Genomic DNA, 12,413 nt, shown 5'->3' with positions numbered 1-12,413 from the left:
GCCTGGCACCATCTTGGCTGCCTTTGCATCTGTTATCCCAATTAACTCCCACAGTGACACTTCTGGCACCATTTTATTATTTTTTTAATTGACACATAATAATTATACACATTTATGAGGTATAGTGTGATGTTTCAGTACGTGTGTATAATGCATAATGATCAAATCTTCTTCTCAAATGTTTATCATTTCTTTATGTTGAGAACATTCAAAATCCACCCTTCTAGCTATTTGAAAATATGTAATAAACTATCGTTAATTATAATAAACCTATAGCTGGCTGGGAGTGGTTCATGTCCGTAATCCCAGCACTTTGGGAGGCCAAGGCGGGTGGATCACGAGGTCAGGAGATCGAGACCATCCTAGCTAACACGGTGAAACCCCATCTCTACTAAAAATACAAAAAACATTAGCCTGGCGTGGTGGTGGGTGCCTGTAGTCCCAGCGACTCGGGAGGCTGAGGCAGGAGAATGGCGTGAACCCGGGAGGCGGAGCTTGCAGTGAGCCGAGATTGCGCCACTGCACTCCAGCCTGGGCGACGTAGCGAGACTCTGTCTCAAAAAAACGAAAACAAACAAACAAAAACCCCTATATCTAGCATACTTTTGTATCCAGTAGCCAATCTCTGGCTGTTCCCTATTGCCCCTGCTCCTTCTTTTCCTCTAGTGACCGCTATTCTATGCTCTGCTTTTTTGAGATTAACTTTTTTTAGCTTCCACATATGAATGAGAACATGCAGTATTTACCTTTCGGTGCCTGGCTTATTTCATTTACTATACTGTCCTTCAAGCTCATCCACGTTGCTGCAAATGACAAGATTTCATTCTTTTCTATGGCTGAATAGTACTCCATTGCATATATGTACCACATTTTCTTTATCCATTCATTTGTTGATGGACACTTAGTTTGATTCCATATCTTGGCCATCGTACATAGTGCTGCAATAAACATAGGAGTGCAGATATCTCTTTGATATACTGATTTTTTTGTTTTAAATATATAATTAATAGCAGAATTCCAGGCATGATTTCATAAAGGATAAAGCTGAGACTTAGAGAAGTTAAATAACTTGTCCCAGGGCCACACCTCTGTTTTTGTTTGTTTTTGTTTTTTTAAAGTTTATCTTGGATTCAGAAACACATCTGTTAAATGTCAGGTTCCAAACCAAGTCTGTCTCTGAAAAATTATTTAAGTAAATACAACAAAATCGTACACTGACATTTTGAAGAAAAATAACACCAATTTTTTAAGGTTTGCTCCTCATAGAAGAAAACATCTGACACTAATGAGCTAAAAGTCATGGAACAAAATCAGGTGAAGTTAAGAAGACAGCTCAAATTTATAAATTCAGAATAACAGAGTGAAAATGAAAGAAGGATGTCTAAAATGTGAAGTCAGCAATACAGAATTAATTAAAGAAATACTGTTTTAGAACTTTCAAAACAGTATTTATAGAAACTTCTCAAATGACTTGATTAGAGTAACTTTCTTGGAAGAGGCAAGAAATCTTGTACTCTTTTCTCACTGAAGAACCACATTAGATGTTACTTGTTTTTGGAAACAACACCATCAGCTTGTAGGAATTAGGCATTTCTCATTAACCAGACTTCTTTTAAAATTTTTCCTGGGTGAAATGCGGCATTATAAGTCCACTGCTTGACCTATTCTGACAGGAGCTCGTCTGGAGAGCCTGCAGAACAGACTTCAAGAGCGTGTCTCTAAGCAGTAGAAAGCCTTCTTAAAAATCAGACAAGTGACTGCTACACAATCTGATGTATCAGAAAGGAGAGGGCCTATAACAAATACCAGGAATAACTTACTGATAAGTCCCATTACAGAAATGGGAGGTGGTGACTGAGGTCAAGCTGACAATAATTTGTATTTCTCCACATTCCTAGCACCTAGCAGCCTGAGTATGGGACATTCACTCTCACTTTTATCTGAACCACATATATTCATGAAAATACTCATACTCTGTGTCTAGATTATACTATCCTCTTCTGTATCTGTTAAGATAAGCATGCAGTTTTTCTACTGCAGTCTGTTGATGTGGTGAATAACATTGATTTTCAAATGTTGAAACACCCTTACAAGGATAAACGCCACTTAGTCATGCTGTATTATCCTTTTTATATATTGTTTGATTTGATTTGCTAAATTTTGTTAAACATTTTTATATCTACGTTCATGAGGGATATTGACCTATGGTTGTCTTGCAATGACTTTTTCTTGTTTTGGTAAGATGGTAATAAAGGTGGGCCGCATAGAATAAGTTGGGGAATGTTCCCCCTTCAATTTTAAAGAGGAGTTTGTATAGAATTAGTACTAGTCATTCTTTGGTAGAATTCCTCAATGAACTATCTGGGTCTGGAGTTTTCTTCACAGGAAGGTTTTAAACAAACAGTTCTATTTCTTTAATAGCTATAGGGCTATTCAGATTATCTATTTCTTCTTTAGTGAGCTTTGTCTTTTAAGGATGTGTCCATTTCATCTAAGTTGAATTTATTGGCATTAAGTTGTTTATAAGATTTTCTATAACCTTTTTAATGTCTCTAAAATATGTAATGATGTTCCCTTTCTCATTCCTGATTTATTGATTTGTGTATTTTCTGATTTTGCTCCTGATAGGTCTGGCTATACGTCTATAAATTTTATTTATCTTCTCAAAAAAAACCAGCTTATATTTTCATTGATTTGTTCTTTTGTTTTCCTATTTTATAATTTAGTGACTTCTGTTCTTTATCATTCTCTTTGTCCTGTTTACTTTGTGTTTATTTTATTTTTACCTTTCTTTTTATAACTTCTTAAGGTGGAAACTGAGGTCATTGAATTGAGAGAAGTTTAGAATTTAGAGTCATACGGGAGTTTAGAGTTAGAAATTTCTCTTAAGCATTGCTTTAGCTGCATCTTGCAAATTTCGGCATGTTGTGCTTTCGTTTTTGTTCAGTTCAAAAGACTTTTAAATTTCTCTTTTGATTTTTATTTGACCCTTAGTTTGTTTAGAAGTAGGTTAGCTTTAAATATTTGGGCATTTTCCAGATAACTTTCTTTTATTGACTTCTAATTTAGTTTCACTGTGGTCAGAGAACATACCTTTTATAATTTAAATGGTTTTTAAATTATTAAGGCTTTTTTATAGACTAAAATATGATCTATTGCAGTAATTGTTCTTGGCACTGGGGAGAAATGTGTATTCTGCTGTTGTTGCATGGAGTAGTCTATATATATCAATTAGGTCAAGTCGGTTGGTAGTGTTGATTCAAGTTTTCTACATCCTGACTGATTTCCTGTCTACTTATTCTATAAATTATTGAGAGAGGGATGTTGAAGTCGCCAGCTGTAATTGTGAGTTTATTTCTCTCTTCAATTCTGTCAGTTTTTGCTACATGAATTTGAAGTCTCTGTTATTAGACACATAAAATTTTGGGATTGTTATGTTCTCTTGATGAATTGACCTCTATTTTGAAATAAATATTTTTATCCTTGGTAGTATTCTTTTCTCTAAAATTTATTTTGTGTGATATTAATACAGCCACTGAAGCTTTATTTTATTTTTTATTTTTTGAGACAGAGTCTTGCCCTGTCGCCCAGGCTGTAGTGCAGTGGTGCAATCTCAACTCACTGGAACCTCCAACTCCCAGGTTCAAGCGATTATCCTGCCTCAGCCTCCTGAGTAGCTAGGATTACAGGTGTGCACCACCATGCCTGGCTAATTTGTGTATTTTTAGCAGCCCAGCCAATAAGCAACCACTTTAAAAAAGTATAGGTGGCCAGGAGCAGTGGCTCATACCTGTAATCCCACCACTTTGGGAGGCCAAAGTGGGTGGATCACAAGGTCAGGAGTTCGAGACTAGCCTTGCCAACATGGTGAAACCCCATCTCTACTAAAAATACAAAAATTAGCTGGGCATGTTGGCATGCGCCTGTAAGTCCAGCCACTTGGGAGGCTGAGGCATGAGAATCACTTGAACCTGGGAGGCAGAGTTTGCAGTGACCCTAGATTGTGCTACTGCACTCTAGTCTGGACAACAGAGTGAGACTTCATCTCAAAAAAAATTAAAAAAATAATAAAAATAATAACATGGTTACTTATGTTTAAGCATATACATCTATAACTTGTGGCTGGGCGCAGTGACTCACGCCTGTAATCCCAGCACTTTGGGAGGCCAAGGTGGGTGGATCATGAGGTCAGGAAATTGAGACCATCCTGGCTAACACAGTGAAACCCCGTCTCTACTAATAATACAAAAAAAAAAATTAGCCAGGTGTGATGGCGAGGACCTGCAGTCCCAGGTACTAGGGACGCTGAGGCGGGAGAATGGTGTGAACCCGGAGGCGGAGCTTGCAGTGAGCCAAGATGGCGCCACTGCACTCCATCCTGGGCAACAGAGAGAGACTCCATCTCAAAGAAAAAAAAAAAAAAAGAAGTAACATCTATAACTTGTTATAGTCTACGTGTAGTATAAGATCTTCACAACAGTATACTTCCCATTTCTCCTCTGTCCAGCCTTTATGTTGTTGTCATATATTTTATTTCTACATTTTGTAAACTTCTATACATTTTTATTAGTTTTGCCTTAAAGAGTCAATTATCCTTTAAAGTGATTTTAAGAGTAAGAAAATTTAATTTTTATTTATCCAAATATTTACCATTCCCACAGCTCTTCATCTCTTTATGGAGATCCAGATTTCTATCTGGTATAACTTTTCTTCTGCCTGAAGGACTTCCTTTAAAATATCTATAGTGATGAATATTTTCAGTTCTTGTATTTCTGAAAAGCTCTTTATTTTGCCTTTGTTTCCACAGGATATTTTTACTGGGTATAGAATTTTAAGTTGATAGTTTTGTTTTTTCTATTCAGTACTTTAAAGATGTGCCTCCACTGTCTTCTGGTTTGCATTGCTTCTGAGGAGAAGCCTGACATGATTTGTATCTTTTTTCTTCTGTACATGTTTCTTTTCCTTTGTTTTTAAATTTTTCTCTTATTCACTAGCTTCAAGCAATTTGATTATTATGATGTGTTTTTATGTAATTTTTTCTTTCGTTTGGGGTTCACTGAATATCTTGGATCTGTAAATTTATCGTTTTTGTGATATTTGGGAAATTTTTAACCATTATGCCTCATGTTATATGAGATTTTCCTCTGCAGCTGGTGGAAACATTAACTATTCTCAGCCCTATGCAACATAAGGAGACTGTTCTTCCTGCACCTCTTGGGTAACTCTTTCCCCAGCCTCTGATAGGTTCCTCACATCCTGTACTTATCAGTACTCAGTTGAAGACAGGGGAGAGTCCAGTTCAGATCTCCAGAACTCTCTTGTTGTATTCTTCCCTGCAAACACTAGTTATTTTGGCCTTTGCAAACTCCCAACTCTGTATTCTCAACTCACAGAAACCTCTATAGTCTGCCTGGGTTGTCCCCTCCCGCACTGAGTCATGAACACTCTCTCTGAGCAGTAGACTGGGAAATTAGTTTCCTCTCTCACAGGGGCTATTGTCTTGTGCTACCTGTTTTTCAATGCCTGAAACCTGCTTCTATTGTTCTGTTTTCTCTCTTTTATGAAAAATTGTTTAAGAGAGGAAGATCATTCTAGTCCTTGCTACTCCATATTGCTCAGAAACAGAATTTGGTCTTTAAGAGCAAATAATTCCACTTTTCATATAAGATGTGGGAGTTTTTATATTGGTTAGCCCAAAGAAGCTTATTTTTATGACTTTTTTTTTTTTTTTTTGAGATGGAGTTTTGCTCTTGTTGCCCAGGCTGGAGTGCAATGGTGTGATCTCGGCTCACGGCAACCTCTGCCTCCTGTGTTCAAGCGATTCTCCTCCCTCAGCCTCCCATATAGCTGGATTACAGGCATATGGCACAAAGCCCAGCTAATTTTTGTATTTTTAGTAGAGACGGGGTTTTGCCATGTTGGTCAGGCTGGTCTCGAGCTCCTGACCTCAGGTGATCCGCCCGCCTTGGCCTCCCAAAGTGCTGGGATTACATGCGTGAGCCGCTGCGCACGGCCATGACATTTCTTAAGTATTTTCAACATCTTCAGGAAGGTGACCCATCCTCTTCTAAGGTGTGAAAGATAATCCACTTGGAGGAGAAAGATTACAGGAAGAATCATCTGAAGTAAAATTTAAACACAACCTTAGGGACTACTCAGGGCTATAAGTAGGAAGGTAGAGTTCTTCAGAATTTGCATAACAGGAAGTCTATTAACCAGAGCTTGATGTTTGATCATTCTTTAAATAGTAGTGAGTGAATTCCAAGCCGAAAATTGACAAGATTAGAATGATTGTGATATACCATGAAGGAAGCAGATGTCGCATTTGGAAGGTGACTTGAGCCACTGTTTTTTATTTTATTATTATTTTTTCCTTAAATTTTTTTTATTTCAATAGATTTTTGGGGAACAGGTGGTGTTTGGTTACATGAACAAGTTCTTTAGTGGTGATTTCTGAGATTTTGGTTCACCCATCACCAGAGCAGTATACGCTGTACCCAATGTGTAGTCTTTTATCCCTCACCCCCCTCCCACCCTTTCTGCTGAGTCGCCAAAGTCCCCAAAAGTCCATTGTATCATTCTTATGCCTTTGTGTCCTCATAGCTTAGCTCCCACTTATGAGCGAGAACGTACGACGTTTGGTTTTCCATTCTAAGTGAAATGAGTTACTTCACTTAGAAAATGATCTCTAATTCCATCCAGCCTCCTGGCAATGCCGTTGTTTCATTCCTTTTTATGGCGAGTAGTGTTCCATGGTATATATATACACCATATTTTTTTTTAAATTTCACTTTAAGTTCCAAGATACACATGCACAATGTGCAGGTTTGTTACATAGGTATAGGTATACATGAGCCTTGGTGGTTTGCCGCACCCATCAACCTGTCATCTAGGTTTTAAGCCCTGCATGAATTAGGTATTTGTCCTAATGCTATCCTTCCCCTTCCCCCAACCCCAACAGGCCCCAGCATGTGTTGTACCCCTTCCTGTGTCCATGTGTTCTCATTGTTCAACTCCCACTTATAAGTGAGAACATGCAGTGTTTGGTTTTCTGTCCCATGTTAGTTTGCTGAGAATGATGGCTTCCAGCTTCATCCATGTCCATGCAAAGGACATGAGCTCATTCTTTTTTATGGCTGCATAATATTCCATGGTGTATATGTGCTACTTTTTCTTTAATCTATCATTGATGGGCATTTGGGTTGGTTCCAAGTCCTTGCTATTGTAAATAGTGCTGCAATAAACCTATGTGTGCATGTGTCTTTATAGTAGAATGACTTATAATACTTTGGGTATATATCCAGTAACGGGATTGCTGGGTCAAACTGTATTTCTTTCTGGTTCTAGATCCTTGAGGAATTGCCACACTGTCTTCCACAATGATTGAACCAGTTTACACTCCCACCAACAGTGTAAAGCGTTCCTATTTCTCCATATCCTTTCCAGCATCTATTGTTTCCTTTTTAATAATCGCCATTCTGACTGGAGCAAGATGGTATCTCATTGTGGTTTTGATTTGCTTTTCTCTAATGACCAGTGATGATCTTTTTTTATGTTTGTTGGCTGCATAAATGTCTTCTTTTGAGAAGTGTCTGTTCATATCCTTTGCCCACTTTTTGATGGGGTTGTTTTTTTCTTGTAAATTTGTTTAAGTTCATTGTAGATTCTAGATACTAGACCTTCGTCAGATGGACAGATTGCAAAATTTTTCTTCCATTCTGTAGGTGAAGCACTGTTTTCAACAGTCAGGATATTAGGACTTGGTCTACAAACTACATTTATTACTTTTTATAATCAAGGTGGGGGAGATATTGAAAGATAAACTTAGGTGCGTCAAAATTTTAATGAGTTTATTTGAGCATTCAGCAATTCAAAAATCAGGCAGCACCAGATTGCAAGTAGTTCAGCACTCCACTGAGGAGGTAAAAAGGTATAAGGTGTTTGTGATGGTTAATATTGAGTGTCTACTTGATTGGATTAAGGATGCAATATTGATCCTGAGTGTGTCTGAGAGGGTGTTGCCAAAGGAGATTAACATTTGAGTCAGTGGGCAGGGGAAGGCAGACCCACCCTTAATCAGGTGGGCACCATCTAATCAGCCACCAGCGAATATAAAGCAGGCAGAAAAACGTGAAGTGACAAAATGGGCCTAGCCTCTCAGCCTACATCTTTCAACCATGCTGAATGCTTCCTGCCCTCAAATAGCGGACTCCAAGTTTTGGAACTTGGACTGGCTTTCCTTGCTCCTGAGCTGGCAGATGGCCTATTGTGAGACCTTGTGAGCATGTGAGTTAATACTTAATAAATTCCCATATATATATATAAAATATATATATAATATATATACACAAAATATATATACACACATATATATACACACACGCATATATATATCTTACTAGTTCTGTCCCTCTAAAAGAATCATGACTAATACAGTATTCAAGGAAGCAAGATGAAGAAAATAACTGTTTGGTTAAAGTGGACAGTCCCTAATTAGAGGTTAGTTGGCGGTTTCTGATTGGTTAAGTTTCATTTTACTGTTTACATTGTGCTTACCTAAGAACCCAAGGTGCTGGAGGTGTCTCAGCCTAACGGCTCCCAGTTAATTATTTTAACAGGGAAATTGCAAAATAGAAATGAAGGACTAAAGAGAGTTGTGGCAGACAGAATTTGTTGGCTGGTATTTGTTATTTCCTATAGAGGCAGAAAAGTGAGATACTTTTTCTCAACATCCCTGAAATGTAAAGGAGGCCAATGTTCTGGCCAATGAGGTATGTGGGAAGTCTGCTGGAAGGCCTCTGGGAAGATGTCCTTTGTCATCTGTATACAGTCAGCTTGGGCTTCCATAACAAAATATGATAGACTGGGTGACTTAAATAAACAAATTTTATTTCTCAGTCTGAAGGCTAGAAGTCCAAGATCAAGGCGCCACCATGGTTGAGTTCTGGTGAGGCTCTCTTTCTGGCTTACAGATAGCTCCCTTCTTGCTGTGTCCTCATCTGGCAAGGTGAGGGGATGGGAGGGGAAGGGAGGCAGTTCTACGTGACACGAAATGCATGAGAGGTAGTTCTACATAACAAAGAATTGTCCCACTTAAAATGCCAAAATGCTTAAGAAACACTGATATGACTGGTTCTCTATCAAAATAATGACAGACCATGGAAATATGTGAGGAAAATACTAACATTATTGATATAAGAACCTGAAATGGAAATATAAGTAGTCTAAAAGTATAGAAATTAAATTATAACAGCAAAACCAAAGACACAGACAAAGAATGGGGAAAGGGAAAGTAACAGCATCTTTAAGCATCACTTATTTTGGAGAGGCACAGGAAGTGAAGGTATTCTAAAAATCACATTTTTTTTTTTCAGGTTGGTAGGGGGTTAGTGAAGATTAGAGTGATTCTGTTTTTTCATAGAGTAGCAGGAAGATATCTGATTATGAATGAAGATAATTTTGAAAGAGAAACGCACAGTAGAAATCCCACATTAACATGAGAAAGACAGGAAGTGAATAATGACTTGATCAATCCAGCAAAAACGAAAAGAAACAATGAAGTAAAATAATGAACATAATAAAACAAAATCAGTGAACACCCAATACATCCACTGAAAGAAACTACCAGCCAGTTTCTTTCCTGGAAGACCTAGAAATAGGCAGTTTATAGGAAACACCCTTAAAATGAAGGAATAAAGAAGAGTTGAAAGTAGAGACCCTTAAATAAAATGGTAAGACTAATCTATGAATATGCATGCTAAAGCTCCAAATAAAAGATTGGCAACTGAAACAAGGACTTATATGAAAACAACATATTATGACCAAATAGGCTTTATTTCAAGGAGGCAAGCATGTTTTAATGTCAACTTCATACACACAATCCAGTTAGTCAAAAGCTTAAAGAAGATTAACTTATGATCACATCAAGAGATGCTAGGAAGGCATTTGATGAAATTCAGCAGCCATTCTTAAAATAAGATCTCCTGGCAAAACAGGAAAGAACCTATTTAAATAAAATAGAGATTACCAAATAACAAGTAAAATACTCTAAATAACCAAATACCAAAACCATTTCCACCAAAGTTAATAACAGGGAGGCCTACTTTTACCACTACGACTCAACACCATATTGGAGTTTCTAGACAACAAAAATTTCAGAAAAGAATCTGTCAAACATTGAAAAAGACAAGATCGAATTATTTTTGTGAATGTCCCAATTGTATTTCTAAAAATCTCGAGACTCTAGTGAAAAACTGCTAGAATTCATGAGATTTAGTAAGCATACACAATGTTTGTTGTATATAAGCATACAAAAACAGATTTTCTCTATTTTAAAATGTATTTTATTATTATTATTATTTTTTAAGAGACGGGGTTTTGCTATTTTGCCCAGGCTGGTCTGGAACTCCTGGGCTCAAGCAATCCTCCCACCTCAGCCTCCCAAAGTGCTGGGATTACAGGCATGAGCCATGCACCTGGCCCCTCTCTTTATTTGTAAGAAGCTCTTATAAATGAAAATGGTCACAATAGTGACCAAAATAAGAACATATTTAAAATTTTTAAAGGCAAATAACTTAAACTCTCAAATCTTACTAAAGATATAAATAAGATCCAAACAGAAAATGGTATGATGTTCTTAGATGGGAAGACAGTATCGTGGGTCAAACTTCCCCAAATTAATATGTAAATTTAATGTAATTTTAACTCCTAATTGGATTCAATTGGATTAAATTATCACAAACTTCAAATGCTGAGGATAGCCAACAAAGGCAGTAAAAAGAACAGTGGGCAAGGGCTTGGGAAGGGGAAAAGCTCTCCTGACCATATTATAAGGCCACCAATAACTGAATCCATATGATATTGTCATATGAAAGGAGAATTTTAAGTGAAACAGCATGGCATATTGAGAAATAAACCTCATTAAATATATAAATTTAATATATGACAATGCTGGTGTTTCAATTCATTGGGAAAGGTAGTTTATTTTAATAGAGTGCTACACTGGCAACCCACTTGGAAGAAAATTTAGTTGGACTGTTTGCATTCTACACACACACACAAATACAAATGGAGTAAAGACATAAATGTAGAAAACCAAAACCAAAAAACAAAAAATGTAGAAGCCATTCTAGTGGCCTATACATGCCACCCAGGAATGGAAACCTTCTTAATCAATACAGAATACTTCCAAAAGTTTATAGTCACAAATGCCTATATTTTATATATTAAGTATACTTGAAGACCCACTAGTAAAAAGTTTTTCAGGTTTTTTTGGTTTTTTGGGACATGGTCTCACTGTCGCCCAGGCTGGAGTGCAGTGGAGTGATCTTGACTCCACCTGCTGGGCTCAAGCGATTCTCCTACCTCAGCCTCCGCAGGGTAACTGGGATTATGGGCGTGTGCCACCAAGCTCAGCTAGTATTTTAAAAATTCTATGTAGAGACGAGGTCTCACTATGTTGCCCAGGCCAGTCTCAAACTCCTGGGCTCAAGTGATACTCCTGCCTCAGCCTCCCAAAGTGCTGAAATTACAGGTGTGAGCCACCCTGCCCAGCCCTAACATAAAGTTTTAAATGAGAAAAGGTATTATAAACATGGTCAACAAAAATAATATAGTTTTGGAGAAAAACACTGGCAAATAGTAAGAAAAAGGGTTTACGTGTAGTATAAACAGAGCACCTGCAAATTTTAAAAAACACAGTGGAAACACGGGCAAAATTTTAATGAAAATGAATGACAAAATAAACATTTTAAATGCAAATATGCAATTCACTCAAGTGAAATTCAAATAGCAAAGATTTATTTGGAAAAAGCACTTATGAATGTGGTCAATAGACAACTTACAAGAGTTGGAAAAAAATGTTTGCATCCAAGAGAAGAAAATCTGAACATATATATTGTACAATATACAAAATGCCTTTACAAACTAGTTAACTAAAAAGACAAACGGTAGAAACATATGGACCAAAAATAAGATTAAAAATTTAAAAATGTATATAAAGGTAAAACTATGAATATTTGTGGTAGGCAGAATTCTAAGATGGCCCCCATGAACTCTGCCCCTCATGTTACTTCCATGGGTGATGCTACATTGCAGGGCAGAGGGACGTAGCAGATGTAATTAAAGCTACTAATCAGTTGACCTTAACATAAATGGGTGTGCTTAAACTAGTGACAAGAGCCCTTTAAAAGCAGAGTTTTCTCTGGCTGGTAGAAGTAGAGTCAAAGTATAAAAAGAATTTGATGCACCCTGGCAAGCTTTGAAGATGGAAGGGACCACGTGCAAGGACCACGGAGCAAACTCTAAAGATCAGATTTGATAGTCAGCTAGGAGACAGGGACCTCCATCCTCTGACTTTAATGAGGCTGGAAGTGAATTCCTCCTCAGAGCTTTAGTTAAGTACCCACCCTGGA

This window comes from Nomascus leucogenys, chromosome 19 (assembly GCF_006542625.1).
Source record: "Nomascus leucogenys isolate Asia chromosome 19, Asia_NLE_v1, whole genome shotgun sequence".
Lineage (NCBI taxonomy): Eukaryota > Metazoa > Chordata > Mammalia > Primates > Hylobatidae > Nomascus > Nomascus leucogenys.
This window is presented reverse-complemented; position numbering follows the sequence as displayed.